Source organism: Eucalyptus grandis, chromosome 2, assembly GCF_016545825.1.
Source record: "Eucalyptus grandis isolate ANBG69807.140 chromosome 2, ASM1654582v1, whole genome shotgun sequence".
Taxonomy (NCBI): Eukaryota; Viridiplantae; Streptophyta; class Magnoliopsida; order Myrtales; family Myrtaceae; genus Eucalyptus; species Eucalyptus grandis.
The window spans coordinates 27,510,257-27,533,174 of NC_052613.1; the positions used below are offsets into that span (position 1 = coordinate 27,510,257).

At 38.4% G+C, this 22,918-nt stretch overlaps 1 pseudogene; it reads right to left on the minus strand.

Moving 5' to 3' along the window:
- Positions 1-756: 756 nt before the first annotated feature.
- On the minus strand, positions 757-1,679 carry LOC120290133 (annotated as a pseudogene).
- Positions 1,680-22,918: the final 21,239 nt, after the last annotated feature.

Below are 22,918 nucleotides of genomic sequence, written 5' to 3' on the forward strand. Positions count from 1 at the left end.
ATTTAGCTTACTAAAGCTACCACGGTCCTGCTTGAGTTTCTACTAGCTATAGCTTATCTGGAAATGAGACGTGGAGGATACCTGTGTTTGGCAACTATACAGCTCCTTAAGCTACTTTAGTTAGTGATTAAATCTAACTAAATTTCCTAAAAAAACCCACATGCTCATGGGTTTTGCAATTCTTGCGTTAATTTTGGGGTACATATTAAATAACATGGCAAACTACTTAGAGGTTCGTTCAGATTCCACATTGATAGTGAGCGGATTCGGATAGAATTAGATCATTTTATCTCAAATTTTGAGTCCCTTGATTGCGATTTGCTACTATGGTTATCTGTTTATGCCTCACCAAAGTTGCATCTTTCCATATACACAGCTGATTTAAGTTTGCTAATTCACCAGATCTTGTTCGAGGACAGGATAGAGAGGAAAAAGCCAAATTTTATTTTGTTTGATCAGTTAGGTTGGAGCAGGTATTTTATTAACGTATTAGATAGATCATTGAAAAATTTTGTAAGGAAGCCCTAAAGTTGACTTCAGTAGCACAAAGTGGTAATATCTTCCAACCTTTTTTTGGTGGCTCAAAACCTCTTTATTTGATAAAAGGGGTACATAAAGAATACAAACATGGGGTTTTTGTGACCAACGAAGATAATAATTCTAATAGGAGTAGAATGGAAATTGCAATGTCAAACTTGATTTTATTTGAGAGCCAAATCAGAATTGAATTCAAGCATTTGTAGTTTTACGAGGAGACTAGCTCTTTGGGGCAAGCTTAGCCTTGATCATCTCGACCTCCTTAGCATCAATTTGGAACGCCTTGGCCAACACATTGTCGGGCACTGTGGGCTTGGCTGCGAATAGTGCGGTTGCGATGGTTAGAGTCCCTGGTGATTGACTATTGAATGCTGCAATGACGGCCGCGGGGGCACGCTTGATGTTCATTTGGAAGTGGACCAAACCTTTAGGGAACACAAAGATCTCGCCTGCCTTGATGGTCTTTGCAACGAGGACGTTAGCTGCTATGAATCCAACATATAGCTCCCCATAGAGCACAAACACTATCTCAGTGGCTCGTGGGTGGGGTGTGGGGTGGGTTGAGGCCGAAAGGAGCATAGTCGATGCGAGATAGGGACACGCCAAGGGTGTTGAGGCCTGGGATCTCTTGGACATTGGCCGCAGTCACTAGAGAGCCTAAGGTGTTGTTGGTGACTCCAGGTTTGGCCAGCCCATCGAAGAAGAAGTCTGTTACGTTGAAAGCCGCTTTGCACGGGAATCCATTGACTTTCACTTCTGTGCATCACAAATTATGAATCATAAAATGCCTTAAACGTGGATATTATCTGATCTGTGAGAGAAACTTATAAGCCCTATACTAACTTCAAAAACAGTTTGGCTAATGAAGCAAGAAAGAGTAGCGTTACAGAGTTCTTGTCATGGAGAAGTATAGGAGAAAAAAAAGCCATGTACATGTCAGAATCAATGTCTAGGGTTTATCGATACTTGTCTGGAGTTGTCGGTAGTTTAAGAAGAAGACTATAAGAAATGCGCATAGACAAGCATATATGCTCTTACTGGAAGCAAGATCGGCGACAGACATCTTGGAGCATGTCGGGATCAGCAGAAACAACGCCCAGAAAGACGGCGAAGCTCATCATTGTAACAACAGCGGCCACCATTCTTGGACCGATCTCCATTGTTAATGGTGTGCAAAAGGAAAGTGAAGAAGAAGGCTTGAACGGGCAAATGATATCTTCTTTTTAGCTAGGAGGGAAGTATTTATAAGGGAGAAATAGCACATATCGGGTGTTGACTTTTGAATGCAACTATAAGTTCAAATTGCAATTGCCTTCTCAAACTCAAATAATTAACTACTGAGGCTTGCTTTGATTGCCACCCTTCCTATATGGGAAGGGGAAAGTAGGGGGTTTGAATCCCCACATTCTCAAAAGATATTGAGATATGGACGATTTAATTTTAGGTGTGTATTTCTATTTTCCACACCCTATAAGGAAGTGGGGCAAAATTTTGAGAATGAGATTTAGAATAGACTTAGAGTAGAACCCAAAAAAAAAAAAAAAAAAGAACTCGAATAATTTATTACCAATTAATTGGAAAGGAGAAAAATAGCTTAAATTTTCTTTAATTATTAAACTCAGCAAAACTATGAGAATGAACTTATGTAATAATGTCTAGCTCCTCTGTCATTTTTATGTTTTTCTATTGATAGAAAAGAAGAAGGAGCTCGAAACTTGAAAGGTGGAATGACATGCCAAACTTTTTTTGTAAGGCTCATTTTAACAAGTCAGAAATGTTCTCAACAAGCCCGTTCTTTCATGAATCTTCTATTGCTACCAAAACCTTATTTCGTGCTATTTTTGACCCCGTCTTTTCTTATGCAAAGTTAGTTTACAATTATGAAGTGATTTTGTAAATTTCTCGTAGTGCCTAAATATAGTAATACTCATCTCGAATGCCCACTTACACATTAGTATATCATTTAAGAAATCAAGTCCACAAACTATTTGCTATCACTATCACCACTCTCTGTCTATATATATACACACACATATCAAAATTCAATTATGACTCTAGATATGCTTCGAGTTGCAACAGAATCATGGTTGCTTTTATGTGCATCTCTAAATTCATTACTTACAGAAAATACACATCTTAGTTTGGCACGACCTAAAAAAAAAGGCTTCTGCACATGGAACCTACTGGGGCATATGCCATATGCTTTGTAGCTGTTTGATGGAACACATGCTATTTGCACGTCTTAAAAGTCGTTTGTTTACGTTTATATAATAATAAATGAGGGTATCTCAATCTTTTAAGAGCTGTCAGCATCTTTGAAATTTTCATTCATTCTTCAATAATTAAGGGTCCGTTCGTTTTGTTGAAAATGGGTCATTTCTGGAAAATATTTTCTTATAAGTTATTTTCCAGGAAAATGACAATATTTTTTAGTGTTCGGCTAAAACCCGAAAATGTTTCGGAAAATATTTTCTGGTATTTGGTAAAGAAAATATTTTCTAAGACTTCATCACTTAAGCATATATCACTTACGGACCTATATATCCATCAAATATGAACTTGTCTTTAAATCCGGGCAAATTTGCTTCATATCTTTGTTCCCTCATTGTCGCCAAATGTTCATCTACTCTAAAAAAAATGTTTGTATGGATTCAAAAAGAAGCAAAAAGAGAAAGAAGCAAAGCATGTACATGCCTTTACTAAATTTGGGAAAGCCTCTGAGGACAGCTCTAGAATCTTATAGTTAGAGACAATTAAATATGGCATATCTAAATGAACCTAGCACAATAACATAACAAGTTTAGGGTTTTGGCTAGGGGTGTGCAACCCGACCGGATATACCCGGTTCCTGGACTGGCCCACCCGGAGTTGCTTGCATAAATGAGTTGCTCCATGTAGTAGTTGTGGGGATAAGACTAATATTAGGCTCATGTTTGTTGCTAATTCTTTATCTTATGATTTTATTTATTATAATTAGCCTTGTGGATCCTTAATTTTTCGTTTAGTCAAAAATTTTATGTGTCTATTTATTACAAGTGCTTAATGTTTCAATACAAATTATGAGGATTACGTTATTTTCTCGCGTATTAATATAAAATTCGAAGTCGTATAGGATATCGAGAGATTACAAAACAGGTTCCAGTGGAAATAGGGTTGACCCTGGAACTGGATCGGAAAAACAGGATAGGTCGGGTGGGGTCCAATACAAACAAGGTCGGGTATAGGTCCGGAAAAGAGGCTGGTTATAACAAGGTCGGAGTACGGGGTTCAGGTTTAGACCCTACCCATCCTGAACCCGATCACCCCTAAATTTTGGCAGGTCATTCATTTATAAAATCATCTATCTACTTAGCATTTTGGCCCTCGTTGACTTTCGATCTCCTTATCTAATTGGTTGTATTTCTATTCCATTTTTGGTGTTTGGCAGCATGCAAGTTATCGATGTCGGAATGCAACCTCCCCCCTTCGCATCTTTTAAAATTGTTACAAGTCCACCAATTGGTCCCCCTATGTTTAAAAATTTGGTTATGAATTTGTTAAGATATTTCTTGAGTTTGAGTCCAATACAAAAATCTGAATATTTTGAATTGGATATTTTACAGGACCAATACATGATGCATAAATTGCGTCCGTGTTGAAATCGCAGTCAAAAACAGAATTTACATTCTGTTTGAAATTTACGGAAGTGATCCACACAAATATTCAAGTCGGTCAAGGAGGAAAGAAAGTCCAATTCTTGGACTCGTTGCTCGAACCACACGGGATATCTTCTCCCCGTATTGATGTCGGCAAAAGCCATAAGCAAAAAAGGAAAGTCAACTGCAGACTTAGTGTTTGACTCGGCGTGAACTTCTCTCAACTTTTGTTTTACGTGTTAGACTCTGCTTTAAGAAGAAACTTAACCATGGACGCATAAATATGAATTGTTCTGTTCGAATAGGCAGCTCCGGCCGTTGTTGATGCATGCAATAGTGAAGCGCCGTTTCTGAGTACTTGAGCGGTGGGCTATCTTCGTGGGTTTGTTCGTAAATTATATCCAAAAAGATACAAGTATTCAGGCCAATTAAATCTCGCGAGTCCAAGACTTTTTAATTCTTTCATGAGATTTAGAATTATTTCGCGAGGAATTGTAGGACTAAACACTGTGTGAGTTGTTAGATATAATTGAGGCTTGGAAAACACTAAGAATGTTTGAGTGGCTTTAGTGTGTAATCTCTTTATATTATCCAAAATTTGTACCGTTGCAAAATTAGGTTATTGTAATGAACTTATCTGATATACCTTGGGATAGTTGTTTAAAAAGCTCTAAATTTATTGTACAGTGGCCTCTCCAATTCTAAATTTTTTAATTCAATCTCAAACTTTTTGATGATTTTTCAATATACTCATTCGATCAATTTTACTTAGCAATTGTTTGCATATTGCCATTATTTATTTATTTTTCTATTAATTTTTATTTCTCTTTCTTAGCAACGCCTTAATGATACCAACTCTTATATTATTTTACTTTTTGAATTTGAAAGACTTACAAACTTTCTTCCATTTAAATTACTAATTATTTGAGTTATTTACCAACGTTTATTTAATTTTTAAGTTCATCGGCTTTTGTTTGTCTTTCTTACAAACACCTTATACATATCAACTTTTAAATGAATTTATCAACTTTTATCCGTGTGATTGTCTGAGTTGCTCCCAATGTTGATTTATATATTTTTCGTAAATTTGCCAACTTTTCTATGGAGTTTTCAATTTTTATTCATCTTACTTACCAACTAGTTAGGAATTACCAACCTTAATTAAATTTATTACCAAATTTTCTTCGATTTAGTTACAGGCTAATTTTACATTACCAAATCTTATTTGAGTTAGTAGTTGATGAGTTGTTTTTCATATTACCAATTTCTCTTATAGACCAATGTTTTTTCTTATCTGTTACATAGCTTCGTTGGTTTCTTGCCATTGCTTTAAATTTATCAACTATTATATGAAATTACCAATATTTATTTGAGTGACCTACGAACTTTTCCCCAAATAAGTTATCTGCTAACATTTTTATTTTATTTTAATTTACTAACTTTTCTATTGAGGTACCACTTTCATTTGTCTAGCCTACCAACTTACCTTTAGTTATTAAGGTGAATATAATGGAAAACATTTTACTGTTTAATTACCTTTTAATTTACCTTTCTTACCAACTGCTTACAATTTATCATCTGTTATATGAATATTAGAAATATGTATCATTTACTAAGTCATAAATTTTACAAAGTCATACTACATATATATTCTTATGAAAAAATTACTAAAATGATTTGCAATTTTTTTTTGAGACGCAGAAATAAATATGATTTCTTAAAGTTTGGACTAGAGTATTAGTTTAATCACCTTCCTTATGAATCGGTTATCAAATTGAGCTCTCGAGCTCATATTGGTCAAAATTTATTTTTTAGTTAGGCAATCGATCACTCTCTGTGACTGTTATTTTTGCCTTGCATAGAGTGGGAGAAATAATATGACTAAAAAAGCATTAAAAGAAAACACAAGACGCCCACCAAAATTTGAATTAGTTGGACTCTGGAGCGCTGGCACTCCTCTTGATTTAGAAAAAAGGGCACGAAAAAGAAGTCGAAAACAATTCAACTTCGGTGAAACGGTGCCCAACTTTTAATTCTGAATAAAAACTCTGTCGCTACACATTATATGATGACATAAATTTGAGATAGGTTTTAACTTTTACTTCAAATCTAAATCAACTTACCATTAGTTATTAAGGTTAATACATAAAAACCTCAAAATATGCCCACCGTGATACAAATATCCCAAATATTTTCCATGTCATAAAAAAAAATCCGAATTTATATTAGTATGATGAATATATCTTTGGATGGAACTGAACTATATGGTATATATGTCATTTATATATATAAATTTGATTTTTGTGACAAAAAATAATTGAGTGTATTTGTCACCTAGTGAGCAAATTTAGGTTTTTTGATGACAAAAAAATTTTCGAGATATTTATATTATAATAGGCAAAATTTGGGGTATGAATTTTCTCTAGGGTTGCCGACGTAATTCTCGAATTGAGTTTTCACTTCGGCCAACATTTGGCATGCAAAACGTCCGAACGATAATGCGCAAATTTGAGTTGTGCTGTGTTCTTTGTAGCTCTCAAAAACCTAAAATAGGACCCATCGAGCTGGTTTTCCCTCGACGCACTCATCGAAATGAAACTAATTCAATTGCTCCTTTTAGAAACTGCAAGTGCCCCTCACCTTTTCTCGAGGGGTAAAACCATCGTGCACATTTTGTCAGAAAAGCCTGACGGGCTTTATAAAACCCTCTACAAATACTCCTCTTCTTCATCCTCCAAGATCACGCACAGCCTCAGAGAAATCAGAAACTCATCTACAGATCAGATCTTGCAGAAGAAAGATATATCAAACAAAAGGGAAGATGGAGAGGAGAAAGTTGCTGCTCCGGAAGCTACGCGAACCCAACCTGAGGGCCAACTTGGAAGACCGAACCGACTGTGACTTCGAAGAAGAGACAGGCCGTGAAGATCGAAGCGAACGTCAGTGTGAACGTGAATGCGATGAAGCTTGCTAAGATCGAAGAGAAGTTCGCTGTTGAGGAAGAAGTCAAGGCCAAAGTTGGATGTGATGCTTCCTCCTTTAGCAAGTGACATGTTTTATGGGATGGCATATGGTATACATGCCACGGAGCAGGATCAGGGGCATAATCATATGTTATTGTTGGGCTTATTGGATTGGACTGATCTTGTTGGGCCTTATTTGATTTCATGCAATAAACCGATCGATCATCTTGTTTTGCAACATAATCTTTGAAGATTGGGATTTCTTTGACTTGATTAATCTAAAAGTCCCTATACATAATATTTTTTGTGAGGTCATAAAATTCATTTATACTCTCCTCTTCAAAACATATAAATTAATAGATAAATTTCATATGTTCACTTCTTACAAAACAAAAAGTTGTTCAAGTTATTACTAGTATGACATAGACTAATATAAACAAAATTATTGGTCTTCAAATAGCCCAGATCGATCCGGTTTGACTTTCGGGCCCAAATAGGCTCAGGCTAGGATTTTGGTCTTGGCTTCAAAATAGAAGTATTTTAATAATATAAAATATAAAAGTATCTGAAAACTTTAATAAATTCATAAATAATTTAAAAAGATAGTATTAAAATAAAATGAGTGAAAAATGGTGCGTCCACAGTGGTTGGATTATAAAAAGTGGCAACAAAGAGAGAAAGAATAAAGGTGAATTTTTTTAGGCCAAAAACAGCCTCAAACGCCAATGCAAGCAGGTTTTAAGTAGCAACTTACTAAAATTGCCTTTATTTCAAATTTAATCGCAAATGTTATCTAGCAAAGTTACATAATTATTTCAACCTTATTCGACGGATAATTAGCTTGAAACTTGCACTCCATAAATTGTTTGCAAAATTACCGTTTCTTTATTAAGAACCCTAAGATTAGTTATATAATTTTAAAGTCCAAGACAAATTTAATTATAACCGAACATTTTCAGCAATAGACAATAATTGAAGCACAATTTCTCATTATATGATTGCTAGATTTTAAATTTTTATTATAATTGATCTTAACTATATTTCAATCTAATGTTGCGGTTATGTACATTTTCTAGTTGAAGATCTGCAATACACAAGATTTGGATAAATTATGGAGAAGTAGAGAAAATAACTGAAAATGAAGTTACAGATCGGTTGGGGTAAAATTTAAAGTTTGAAAATTTGTTCTAGCCAACGATTCCAAATATTTTTAGCCTGGATAGGCTGGGGCGGCTTTGGCTTTTGGCCTTTGCACTGTGTAGCCTGAAAATGGCTAATCTCAATTGTCTTTTTTTATATTTTTATTTTATGTTCTTATTTTTTTAGAATTTCATTAGAGATATTTTCATTTGTATATGAAAAGAATGAAATTTCATAAGCGAACACATTAATTTTCTGACATAGAAAATTAATTTTAATTTTATATAAATTCACTACCTTTTGGGCCTAGCCAGACCCAAACCCCAAAAGCCCAGCATAAATGTAGATGGGCTAGATAGTCCCTTTTGGGTCCAAGCTTTTTGGGCCCAAAATTCCTGGCCTGAAAGTTCGGGTCATTGACATCTAAATTTTGGCTAAATATTTATGATAAAAATTTCATAGAAAATTAGGGGCCAATTTGGCCCTAACAAAAATAATTTTCTTTCACGGTATTAATATCATTTTCTTTTACTAAGTTTTATCATTCTATTTTATTTTCCTTTTTTTACCCTATTTTAGGATAAATTAATTGTATTTTTAAAGAGAAAAAAGAAAAAGAAAAAAGGGGCCCATGAGGACTGGGCTTAGGGCCAAGGGCCCAACTTCTTTTCCCCAGCGCGGCCTGCGTGCCTTTCTTCTTCCTCTTCCTCCCTTCTTCCTCTGCAACCCACGCGCAGGAGACCGAGGCGGAGGAGCGAGGGTAGACCGACAACTGAGGGGGCGATTGAGCACGAGGAGGCGGCCTAGCTAGAGCCGCCTCGACTGATGGGACGCCGGTTCGAGTGGAAGCCGAAAGAGACACCAAGAGAGAGATCGGAGGAGCGAGCTCGACGACTTCCCCTGAGAGACGTCGGGGGCGGCCTGAGAGTGAGCGAACCCGAGAGGGAAGGGAGAAAGTGAGATCGGTGAGAGAGGTACAGGTCTGAGCGAGCAAGAGAGGGAGCTCGAAGAGAGATCTGTGCGAGAAGCTTGAGATCCGAGAGAAGGGAGCTCGAGCAGAGACCAAGAGCGAGTGGTGAGGTGAAGTCGCCGGTCGCCGGCACGCCTTGCTCCCGTCGAAGCTGCGGTAGGTCCCCGTTTTTTTTTGAGTTGGGGTCGGTTTCCCGAGGATCCCGGCTCGGGAACGAGCGAGGCGGACGGCGCAGCCCGATCTATCGAGCTCGTCCGCCGTCCGACGTCTTCGAGCCAGGTAGGGAACGCCGTCGACGCCCCCCTCTCTTCTGTCCCTTCGTTCTCTATTTCGGGCTTGCCGGACCGGGCTGCCGTTGCCCGATCCGAGCGATTTCCGACCCTAATTATGTGTGCGCTCTGGTTTGGGGTCTAGTGTGTTGATGGCCTCGAATCCCTGCTTGAATCGAACTCGTTCTTCTCGTTTCTAAACCCCCGTCCGCCGATGCACCATACGTGTTTGACGAAATGGCCGAGCGAGACTCGCGCCGCTGCTCTTATTTTTTCTGTCACAGTTGCTTGTTGAGGTGGCAGCGGTGGCCGGTGGCGTTAGTCCGGTAACTGGCGGCGGTCCGTAAATGCGTGCGACCGCAGCGAAGGGTGCTCCGGCCTAGATTTCGTTCTGGAGTGGTCTTCGGCGAAGAGCACCACCCGTGAAGGAGACGATCGTGTAAAACGAAAATAAAAATCAAATAAAGGGTAATATAAAACAAAAAAAGAAGAAGAGAAGAGACAAGAGAGTTTCCCTCTCTCTTATGTAGATGTGTCAAAATGGGTCATTGACCCATTTGTGAACTCATTTCTAGTTAAATGGGTCGTTAATGAGTAAGTGTTATTTCCCAAACACTCATAATGGATTTTAAAAATAAAGAGTCTGAGATATATGAGTCTTGAATAGATTTGCTCTTAGACCTATGTAAGATCCATTTATCATCCCATTAAAAATAAATCTATTTATAGAGAGACTCTATTTTATTTATTTAACTTTACAATTTTTTTTTTTTAAATAAAAATTGAAATTATAATTATTTTTATTTTAATTTTTTATTATTTCTTCTTCCTTCGGTCGCTAGCACGATGATGGTTGATAACCGGTCAGGCGAGCCTTGAGCTCGCGGATCGAGCGAGCCTCGAGGCACATTGGCGTTGGGCAAGGCTCGAGTCTTGCCAAATCCGGTAAGGGGGTGAGCTCGAGCTCGCTCGACGCCGGTGAGCTCGAGCTTGCCGATTTGGCAAGGTGGAGGCCTCGCCGGCGTCCGACGAGGTTCGAGCCTCGCTAGATCCGACGAGGGGTGAGGTTGAGCTCGCTCGATCTTGGCGAGCCTCGAGCTCGCTAGATCGGTGAGGCGGAGGCCTCATTGATGCTCGGTGAGGCTCGAGACTCAGCGATATGGCGAGCTCGAGGCTCACCAACGTTGGGTGAGGCTCGAGCCCACTAGATCCGGCAAGGGCGAGCTCGAGCTCGCCCGACGTTGGTGAGCCTCGAGCTCACTAGATCTAACGAGGCGGAGGCCTCGTCGGTGTCAGTGAGGCTCGAGCGAGCTCGTCGAATCGGCGAGCTTGAAGCTCGCACGTGGCGACCAAAGAAGAAGAAGAACAAAAAGAAAAAAAGAAAAGAAAAATTATATTTAAAATTTATAAAAATTGTCCATTAAATTTGTGTTGTATAAAACTATTTTAGCAATACCATTTTTTTAAATATATATAAGAAATAAGCTTTTTTAAGTTTAATTAAATAGGTCGGGTATGGGTCGGGTATGAGTTGGGTTGGGTATGGGTAAGAAAATTTACATTAGGCATAAATGTGTCGTAAATGGGTTAATGGCCCATTTGGGTTGGGCCATTAATGACCCGACCCACCCGTTTGACACCTCTACTCTTATGCTATTCTTACATGTGCAGAGGGGAGAGTAGGACAAAAGAAGAGAGAGAAAAAAAAAAAAAAAAAGTAGAAAAATCAAAAGAGAGAAAAAATGGAATAAGATAAAAAGTGGGCTATGTGGTCAATGAGGCCTTAAAAGTAGTGAGATAGGAGAGCAAGAAAAAACCAAAGTGAAAATGACAAAAGATAGATATATAAAAAAACAAAAAAAAAAAGAAAAAGAAAATAGAGAACATGGGGAGACCCGCGTCGGTTGGCCGGATCCAAATTGGGCCAGTGTCCGCGTCTGACCGAATGGGTCAATTTATATTTTTAAAACATATTACAAAAAATAAAAACCTAAAAAAAAATCTTTTTAGGGAAAGGCCTAAATTTAGTTTTGAGTGTTTTTTCTCTTTAAAAAATGCATGAAAAATCTTTCAAAAATTTCTAAAATTAGGGAAAGGCCTAAAAATGTTTTCTTTGAGTATCTTTTTTAAGGCATAAAAAATAAATAAAAATAAAATTGATATTTAAATAAGATTAGATCTTTGGAAATGCATCGGTGATTGACTAGTGTAATCAAGTCCTCGATTATAGTTTCTCTAATTGCGTAGTAGTGAAGTATTTTTCTTGATATTTCATTTAGGATTTTAATCAATCCATCCCAAATCGATTAGTGGTGACTCTTATTTGAAATTGACTTGTAAGTTAAAAACTCGAATCATAAGTCATGAATTAATGAGTTTGGGAGAGCCCGGGTTAAGCCCAACACTTAGTGAGCCATTAGCCTCCGCATGTGCGCGAGCATAAGGATGCCTAAAATGGAGGTCGCGACAACTTGACGATTCCATTAAGGACTATCTTTTGTGGACTTAGGGCTTTTTATCTTGTTTAAATGCTTTGCTAACTTGGTTTTTTTTTTTTTTTTTTTTTTTTTTTTTTGTAGGTTAGTAACTTAAAGATCAATTTTAATTTTGTTAAAATAGAATGTTTTGTGATTATAAACTGCTATGTATATTTTAATGTATTATAATGACAAGTGATACACCCAACTTGATAGCCGGACCTTAGCCGTTAGGGAATATTTTAGGATGGTGTTAAGAAAGATACGGCTTTAAATGCGAGATTGTGATGTAGAGATTAACACGAGATTGTGATGTAGAGATTGCTTTTCTCTTCCTCGAATTTCTTTAGGTAAAACTGGGGTGAAGAGAATATGATGCCAATGCGAGATCGAGCCATGTGTACCATGTACATGTTTATGTGCTCGCCATTTTCTTTAAAAGAAAAGTGATTTCTTTACCATTTTTTACTTAGTCTAATTTACTTAGTCTATTTACTTTATTGGCCCATGGCAATTTATGTTAGTTTTTTGGGTCTCAGTTTATATGTGATGGGAAGAGACAATATCTAGTTTATTCTCGGCCTCAAAGAAGAGCTTTTCAGATGGTGAGGTTAGTTGGACAAATTTGCCCAAAAGTGCGTGAAAGCCAAAATTGGTCATCTTCTATCGTTGTTCCAAATCCTTATTCATAGTGAAGTCCTACAAGCAATAGCACATTTTTGGTGCCCTAGGACATCCACTTTTATGTTCGGTAGGTTCGAGCTAATCCCAACTCTCGAAGAATACAACATCACTATCGGAATGTCTCTCGAAAGTAAGCTTGTCAGGCCACCTACAGGTATTTGACCCATTGCGTGGGTTAGTGCGACTTTTAAGAACTGGAATTCATGTTGTGAGGCAAATTCTTGAAGCCAACCATAATACTTGCCCTCTATTGTTTCTATTGATTATTTTGAAAATCAACCGATGATCCAAAAAAGTGATATTTTCCTCTTAACCTCTTTTGGATTCATTATTTTCCCCTATCCAAAAGATGCCATAAGTCCCTCAATGGCATGGGTGGTTGATTAGGTCTTAAGGGCACAAAATTATGTTAATGTGATTTTAGCTAAAATGTTCCTGTCCCTTAACCATTTTAAAGAAAACATGGAAAAAATCATGTGGGCCTCCTTGAAAATTTTACAGGTTTGGTTCTTTTCTCACTTAAGCAAATTTGAATGCCACATGCAATTATTTGAAATAAATGATTTAAAAAATCCACTACAGAGATTTGTGGTTCTAAGACCACACATTCCCAACCAAAGTTGCTTTAATTGGATAAACTTTTTTCTCACTCTGTGGTGTGCTAGTTGGTTCTATTAGAGAAAACTTTTATAATGTTTTGAAGCTGATAAAACTTTTCTAAATTCTATTATGAAGATTGCCAAACTTCTGTGTTAAAGTCTATCTTACATCAAAAGTCTACACACTTTAATAAATTCCAGCTTGAACGCAAGTGAAGAATGAAGACGTAACCAGACTCGGGATTATCTTTCTTTCTTCAAGGCTTCGGTTCATACATGATATATATGGTTTTTTGGTTGGGAATATCACCTACGATATTTGTTATCTTTATTGGAATCAATTTTGATACATCAAATCATTTCGGAAAGCAAGCTAATTTGGAAATAATTTACTTATGGAAACCAAGGTCCTGATTATATGGGCAACCAGGATTGACAGACTTTCATCACAATCTTCAAACGACTCGAGATTTCCTTGATTGATTATGTCCAACGGGTTGATTGGAAAAATTCATTCGGAAAGTGCCAACAGTCAAGAAGGAATGAAGGAATATTTAAGGAGGTCTCTCAAGTCATTTGAGAGAGTGCATGAAGGAAGAATTCCTTTAGAAAATGCCAATAGTCAAGAAGGAATGAAAGGGTATTTAAAAAGGCCTCTCAAGTCATTCGATAGAGTGTATAAAGGAAGAATTCCAAAGTTTGAAGCTTCCCATTTACTTGTTATTCTTTACACTGTGCTCAAATTTGTATTTACAAGAGAGTGAGACTCATAGTGTGACTTCAAGAGAGCAGTAGAGACTCTCCATTGAGAAGTCAAGATTGCAAGACTATAAATTCTCTTTTGTTTCATAGTGGAAATTAACCCGAAGGCTGTCAGCGTGGGAGAGTGAACGTAGGCTTAATCTAAGCTGAACCATTATAAATTATGTGTTCCTTTTCTCTTCCTTGAACTCATTTACTTAATTCGTATTTCAAATTAAGTCATTCAAGTCTAAACTCTTTCGAAATATGTTGTTCATCAAACTTAGTTTCAAAAGCAAAATATTCTTATTGGATTTTGTGAAAATTGTCTTCACACCTATTCACCCCCCTCTAGGTGTTCATATTAGCACTTTCAGGTTCCACAAAAAAAGAGCTCGCTTTACTTACAAACGTTGTAATCCGATCCTGTTGCTTGGCCTCACCAGCGCCACTCCCTATTTTACCCATATAGGGTGGCATGTCAATACGGAGCCCTTAAGGAGATCTCGCCGCCTCTCAAGACGAAGATCTCTCCAATCTTTTTCACCCATAAAAGTCGTGATTACACATTTGAGATTCACATCATCAAGGATACATGGAGCAAGTGCCATCGCAAGGATCGTGTTGCCTGAAAGGCTCGATGGACAGGAAAAAGGCCCATTACAACTCTAAATCCTACATCCACAACCATTAGATCTTGACAAGACTGTGACTATTGATCCCTGACCTAGCTAGCAAAATTAGTCAGCAGGAGCAAATTAAGCATCTGCGAAAGGACTTGAGAATAAGCTGAGTACGTGTCTTAGAGCTAGTCCAAGAAAGCAAACAGCTTTGCAAGACCAAGGCTCTCCGTCACATATAGAATAGTGGTCACGTGCCCCCTAGTGTCAATGTTTGAAAGTTTCGTCTTGTTCCTAGTCCCATTGTTTAGGGACTTTTGTTAATAATGTCTAGTATATCGTTCTATCATTATTCCAAGTTTAGATGTGAGAAGTATCATGTATATAAAATCCTCTTTTGATAAATAAAATCAGTGGGACCATTGCCATAAATCAATCTTCATTTACTCTCATACTTATTTTATTTTATTTTTTTGCGATGCCAGGTGATTATGAATCGCCGACCTCCAGTTGCTCGTGCATGACCTCAAGCAATAGTGCCCAATCAGAGTGATGTACAAAAATCACCTTGCTAATATTGAAGACGGCGTATAATAGATGTCTATTGTCTTTCAATAGCTCTCGAGGCAAATGGAGTCCACTCAAGCCAAGCTCAATCCCATAACTACTCTATCACAAGAAAAGACACTCGTGACACTTGCGAATTTGCCCAATGATGATTAATAGGATAGACACTTTGCAAAGATCATAAAAAAGATGAGCCAGCTGTAGGATCAAGATCCCATTGATTTGTCTAACTATGTCACTATTAAAATTTCAGAAGAGCTTAAAGTGCCTGAATGCAATGGGTACGCCAATGCCTCTTACCCAAAGGCATATTTGCAGGCCTACCTGGTCAGAGGGATGATTTAATTATACCAATCAAATTTGATTGGCCCCGCCATGTGGTGGTACATTGTAAGGAGGATTAGTTTCCTTAAGACCTGAAAGGAATTGACTGATGCTTTTTGCCAAAAATATAATGTTAACATCAACATCACCTCGCCTCACGAAGAGCCAATAGGTGCGGAGACAAATGATAGTAAGTTCTTAAGGGCACATGTCGCGTTCGGAAGGAGATCAACAGCCCAGTTTGATCCACAGCCAACGGAAGAAGGATCGATCGATAAAAATATCGACGTAGCATTGTAGGATGAAGGCACTATCGAGCAGTATCCTATTATTAAGAAGCTTCCCACTAAAAAAGACAAGGAGCTCATGGATGAGGTCAACACTATAAAGCCTATTTAGAGCCGGAGCACGGCAACACAACTTCCTAGGCTTAGTGCAAGAGCCAGGGTCCAAAGAGCGTTGACCCCCAACAACCTAGGGAGCGAAACTCCACCATCTCCTAGTCCCTTTGACAAACTCAAGTTGGCAAAACGAAGGGCTATACTCAAGATGTCAGGACTAGGTCTCAAGAAAAGAAAGCTTAAGCAATCCGAACCAATGCTTGCCACTGAGCATAGGCAAAATCTAGCGGCCTATGAGCCATCATGCTAAGGCTTCAAACATTGCATGTGGTACATTCCCGAAAGCTACTGGAATTATACAGATGAGGTCTGCCATTCATCGAATAACTGCCTCCTACTTGCGCACAAGGTCCAAAGCTTGTTCAAAGGAGGAACACTCACCCTTTAGGGCTTAACTCGCAATGGGCTGCTAAGTTTGTCACCCGACTATGAGGGTGATGTAAATGCCTCACCTCGGTTGGAAATTTCGACCTAGAAGAAAGCAATGAAATGATCTCAGAAGAGTCTAGCCTCCCTGAACTAGCATAATTCATCACCGTAAAGAATGAAATGTCGATGAAATACCAAGCACCTAACCAAGACACAGTGGGTCCATCTTGTCTTCGCAGGATTACGATTCCCAAAGCAATGGAAGTACCTAATCTCCGTAAATATAACGGTATGACTTGTCCCATGGCTCACTTGAAATATTTCCAGGCTGAAAAGAGTTAGTACTGCAATCGGACACCATTCATAACTCAGGCCTTTGAAGAGAGTCCCACGGGGCTCGCTTTGCAATGGTTCGTTATGGCAAGGATCTACCTCATGAGGGATTGGAGTGAGCGGTCTCTGCATTCCTACATCAACACCAAAACAAGATTGGAACTGAATTGCTTGGCGAGGATTTGGTTATGGAGGATTTTCGAGTATATGTAGAAAGGTGGGAGGCTTTCGTGATGTAAAGTAACGCTCAACTAGCTGAGAAAGAAATGATGAAGCTATTCGTAAAAGCCTTACCTCGCAAGCATCGCTCTTGGTTGCATGGATTGCGCTTCTATAACTTCAATGGAGTGGTTTCTCATGTGAATACTTTGAGTCTACTAGAGGTGAAAAACTCAAAGGCGCCTGATTTCGGGGCCAACACTATCAATTATCAAAATGCTCCATTTCATAGGAGTTTTTATGGATTTTGGTTGTTTCTATCCTATTTAGACAAATAGGGCAATTGAAATTGGCACATCAGGTTCCGATGATCTAGACTTGTCGGATCCACTTCTTCAAGAAAGCAGGGGCAAACATAAAAGATTACCACATTCTTTTTTTTTTTTTTAAAGGTACATCTTGTTCCTTGAATATAATTTTGGGAATGATGCTTTTGCTCTTCCATTTATAGGGAACGAAAGATAGGATGAAATATGCACATACACGATTAGACTCGGAGCATGTGGATCATAATAGCTTAAGAGGAAGCAACTTGGGAATTTTCCTTCACGCTGCTCTCGACCTCTCCCATTTTTTGAATTATCTCGGTGAGTCATCCTTGGAGCTCTACATGCTCCACCTCGCACTTTTACGGCTTTATCTCAAGTCTGAGCAATGCCTCATTCACACAACATACCTGAGCGACCAAGCATGACAATTTCATTGATGGGATGTCCAACATTAGCGAGTCGGGAAGCACGGAGAACGAACTCATTCACTTTCCCTTGAATTGGCTACTGTTAATAGCAAGAAAATCTAGATAGTCAAAGTAATCTCTGGCCCCTTGTTCCAGATGATAACTTTGGAATCTAGAAACCTCTTTTCTTATTTTAGGCGCATACTCCGCCGAGAAGCGGTTGCCAACACAAAAATGTAGGTTTTGACTGTTCATTTCAGATTCCATAGAAGCTTGAGGTACATGACTTTGCCTAATGATGTTGATAGTCAAAGGTAGGAAAAAAAAATTCCACAGAAGGAAAGCGTTGAAGATAAATCGACAACTATTGGTCGTGCATACATGGCCACGAATGAGAAGTGCCAATCAAAAGGGATGTTGAACCATGAGGCAAAATGGTTGTCACCAACATTCGAGACATTCTAAGATGGAGAAAAGAACACTATGAGTGCCATAACTTTGCCTAAATGGACACTTAAGTGCCATAACTTACGAAATGTACACTTAAGTGCCACATTTGAAGAAAAGTGGGATACCTGAGTGCCACCTCTGGCGAAGCCAGCCGAAAATCATATGTGGCATATAAATATTAATATTTCTCGCCGAAGTGGCTCGTCGGAGAGTTGAGTAAGCTCTAATTCACGTAAAATGACGTCGTTTCGGGTGTTGGCCAAAATAGAACCCTTAAATTAGCCAAAACGACGTTATTTTGGCATAATTTGAATTTTAATATAATATAAAAATTAATTAAATTAAATTAAAAAAAATAATATAATTTATATTTATTAAAAAAAAAAAAACAGAAACGGAGGAGGAGGAAGGCCGGCAATTAAGGGCTAAGCCCTCGCCGCGCCACCTCCCCATCATCATTGAAGGTGGGGGAGGGTTGACTAGGGCCACCGAGTTCGGCCGAGGTCGGCGGCCCGGCCCTCGTCGGCGGTTGCCTCCCTCCTCCTCCTTCCCCCTCGATCGGATCTAGGCGAGGGCCGCGAGCCCTCGCCAAGGGCCGCCGCCCGCCGGGGGTTGCCTCGGAAGCGGTGGCCCTTGGCTTGGCCGGGCGAGGGTGCCAGATCTGGGCGAGGGTTGCAACCCTTGCCGGTGAGCCGGCCATGGTTGCCGGCCCCTAGCTGGGCCCGACAACCTTAGCCGACCCTCCCCCTCCGTCGTCGGCCCTTCCTAGCGATAGTGGGGAGGCGGCGGCGGGGCTAAGGGCTTAGCCTTCACTGCCTCCCCCATTTTCATTTTTCCTTTTCATTTTTTTTTTTAATTTTTTTTTAAAATTTTAAATTATTAATTTTAAATATTTTAACTAAATTTATTTTAAATTTAATTTAATTAATTTTTATATTATTTTTTACTATGTTAGTCCAAAATGACGCCGTTTTTGCATTATTTGGCCACATCGTGTAAAGTGGCCTCGTTTTGCACTCGCTTCATAAAAAAAAATGACACGTATGCAATTTGGCTGGATTTTGGCCGGATTGGCACTCAAGTGAGCCATTTTGCTTTGATTTTGGCACTTAAATGTACATTTCGTAAGTTATGGCACTTAAGTGTCTCTTTCTGCAAAGTTATGGCACTCTAGGGGTTCACGTTTCTTCTAAGATGTTATCGAATACAAACTTTGGGAAGAGTAATTTGGTATCATTTCCAATATTTTCCCCTCTAATTTTGCTTTTGACATGGTTTCTCTATTTGACAGGAAGTATTGAGATTCAAGGAACAAACTCAATGGTTAATTTGAGCAAATCCATACTGGCCAAGCAAGCACAAGGGAGTTACCCATATTGAATTCACTTGACTTACTGTGAAAAGACATGTCGTCTCGAAGCTGGTTCAATTAAATGAAAAGAGAAACGCTTCATGGACACTACCAGCACCTTGGCCTAGTGGTATGGGGGATGAAGTGGTTTGAGAACGGCTAGAATTTGATCCCCAAAAGTGGCAACTAGGTTGCCATATGTAAAAAACCTAATAATTTTTTTTTTTTTTTGCGTCTCTTGCTTTTGCAAAAAATGGGAAAGTGTTTGACCTAATGAAAATCAAAAGTGCGGGACTTCATACCCTCTTCAACCCTTATAGGCCTATTCAATTTACCAATGGAGGGTAATGTTGTATCCCTCCTAGTTATTCAACTTCTAAGACTTCATTCACTAATGTATTCTATCCTATCTGTTGTAGGATCACCTTATTACCAAGGATATGGATGACAACTCAAGGAGAGGCATGTCAAACTCGGATCAACTCTTCCAAGCGAAACGGCGTTTCAAATATTGCCAAAGCAAATCTCAAGAAGATTGCGGGCCTCAATTTGCAATTTTTTGCTGTCAGCCCTATTTATTAATCTATCTACATCTTCTCGTATGTAGATGCAAAAGTAGATACATCCATGAATCAAAGATCAGCCCTGATTAATTGTTTATGCGTTATTTCCCCTTTTGAATGAGGGTACTCTGTGAGCATTCATTTTTTTTTTTTTTTGAATAATCCCCTCTGTGTTCAGGATTTAACACGTATGTAGGAGCAATTTTGTTAAATGTTTTTGATGAAATTTTTGAGCAAAATCAATTATTTGTTTAGAGTACAAAATCCTCATAAATACTCCATGCTTTTCCAAATGGATTTTTCATGATGATTTTGTTTGTCTAAGTTGTCGGTTCCACTGAGGATCATCAAAGTATACGGCTGAATGAATGACGTGGGAATGATTGAGCATGCCAAATGAGGTGCATCGGAATGATGAAAGGCAAGCCACATTCCATACACATTCCCCTATTTATACACTTGTGAGATAAACATAAGAGGTTCCATGTCTGCAGGGTAAAGGGTTCTCTCGCGAATGGTACGATAACTAAAGTAATAAGGGGCATTTCATTTCTCCACCCTAAACACTACAAGTTATCCATTGCTTACCTCCTTTGAGTCCCATACACTTGTGAAATTTCTTTCATACCCCTGTCAAGAACCATCCCACACTAGGGTAGATCAGAGGTGAGACAGCATCACAAAGTAAGAAAGAGGATAGAAATTTTTTTGCTCACACTCGTATCAATTTTTGGGTGTCTTTATTACATATGAACACTCACGATAATTTAAGTACCCTAGAATGATGAAGAATGATTCTTTTTCTACCTTATGCACTTGTATCCATTTTATAGCCCAATTAAGTTTGTAATTCACCTTCACATTGAGGCAAAATAGGAGTCACTACTGTTTAAGTAGCATGATTTGGAATGCTGACTGAAGATGAAGACCTAAGAGTCTAATAGAAATGTTTTGTTTGAACTTGCCTAGATCAATCCTCATATAACAAAAATGAAAAAACTAGGGGCATGGAAAAGTAGTGTATCTGATAAAAGTAAGGTCAATGCCCATAAATGAGAAAATTGGATTAAAAACTGAGGGCATAAAAAAGCAGTGTGCCTAGTAAAAAGGAAGGCCGACCCCCTCAGAAAAAGAAGAAGTGAATTTCAGCCATTAGTACTTCCAAGCAAAGCTTCTGTCGTGGTTCAATTAATGGAGCAACCGTGAAGATAAAATTCGGCGATGAGAAGAAAAATTTGGTGACAATGCTAAGATGTGACTTCATATGTTTATAAGCATTGCTCGAAAAAGTATGAGCAAGATTATTTATATATCTTTTTGTAGGGTTCTTGACTTGTAAACTCGGAAATGATTGTGCTGCATTTCTTTCATAAGCCTTGACCTTGATGGTCCCTTTAGATAAGCCATTGACCAAGCCTACATTACAATCCCGACAAAGACCTCTCGGATTGGTAAAGTCATACCGCTTGTAAGAATACTCAGGCCCTGCGACATGATGACAAAGTGAGATTGTGTGGTTCTTATGAATCATGTATTAATGGTCAGGATAAAATAACATTTTTCATGAGAGTGAATTGAAAGCCCTTTCGGAATGAAAGTCCTTCATTTGACATGTTTAAGACATCCACATTCTAAATGAAGATTATCTATCTTAATTTTCCTATTGGAACTTTGGTGATGCAAAACTAACAAAATTGTCATGCATTTAGAACATGCTTGCATATTGGATGAGACATACTCTGAAAAATCAGAGATATCGCCAAGTAAGCATATCTCTACCCTTATTTCCAAAAAACCTTGTGTCTGACCGAGTGTTTTATTGACCTTGAGTACCTGCCACTGTCTAGGTACTCTGTCTTATTGACACTCGACTTATTTGAGTTCTCTTTAGAGTTTGAATACTTACAACTGTTCAATTATCTCATTATCTTTGAGTACTTGCCATGGTCTTGGTACTCCCTTATCGACACTCGACCTGTTCGAGTTGTCCTCAAAGTATGGATACTTGTGATTGCTCAAGTAACCTTTTGTCTTCAAGTACCTACCATTGTCTAGTTATTCCCTTTTAATGAGACTTGAGTTGTCTGAGTTGTCCCTAAATTGCATCTTGGGATACTTGTAGCTATCCAAGTATTTCACTACTTTGTGTGCTTGTGACTACCTAGGTATGCTCTCTTACTACAATGACACTAGACCTACCCGAGTTGTCCTCAAATTGTATAATTGAATACTTGTAGCTATTCAAGTATTCTACTGCTTTGTGTGATTGCGGCTACCCATGTATGCTATCTTATCACCATGACACTTGGCTTGCCCGAGTTGTCCCTAAATCGTATCATTAAAAATTTGCGATTGTCCAAGGATTCCACTACTTTGTGTACTTGCGACTACTTAGGTATTCCAGCTCTTTTGAGTGCCTATGGTCATCTAGGTACTCTCAAAGCTTTATTTCTCTATGGTGCACTCGAGAAAAAGTCATCTATTGAATAGATGACCGGTTCCCATTCATCGATTTGGTGTGCTTCCATAGCTCATAATTCCTTCCTTGACATGACGTGCTTCTGTAGCCCATAATCCCTCTACATCGATCCGGTGTGCTTCTGTAGCCCGAAGTCTCTCTACATTATTAACCGGCATGCTTTCGTAGCCCAGAGTCATTTTACATCGACTTGGCGTACTAGAAAATTTATGATAAACTTATCTCAAATTAGTTTTTTTACCACGAAAAACCCAAATTAGTATACCTATGACAAATTTATCTCAAATAACCACAAAAATTCAAACTGGTGCACTGGTGAAAAATTTATCTATAAACTAATTTTTTTACCACAAAAACCCAAACTGATAAATTTATAACAAATATACAATTCGTTAAATTGGATTAATATCACAAAAAATTGCAAAACTAATACAATTATGACAAACAGAGAGTAAAATCCCAAATTGGTACATCAGTCAACTATCATGCGTCATCCGACTCGGCAATTTGGCAATAAAATTTAATGAAATCTAACGGAGGGTAAATTTGTT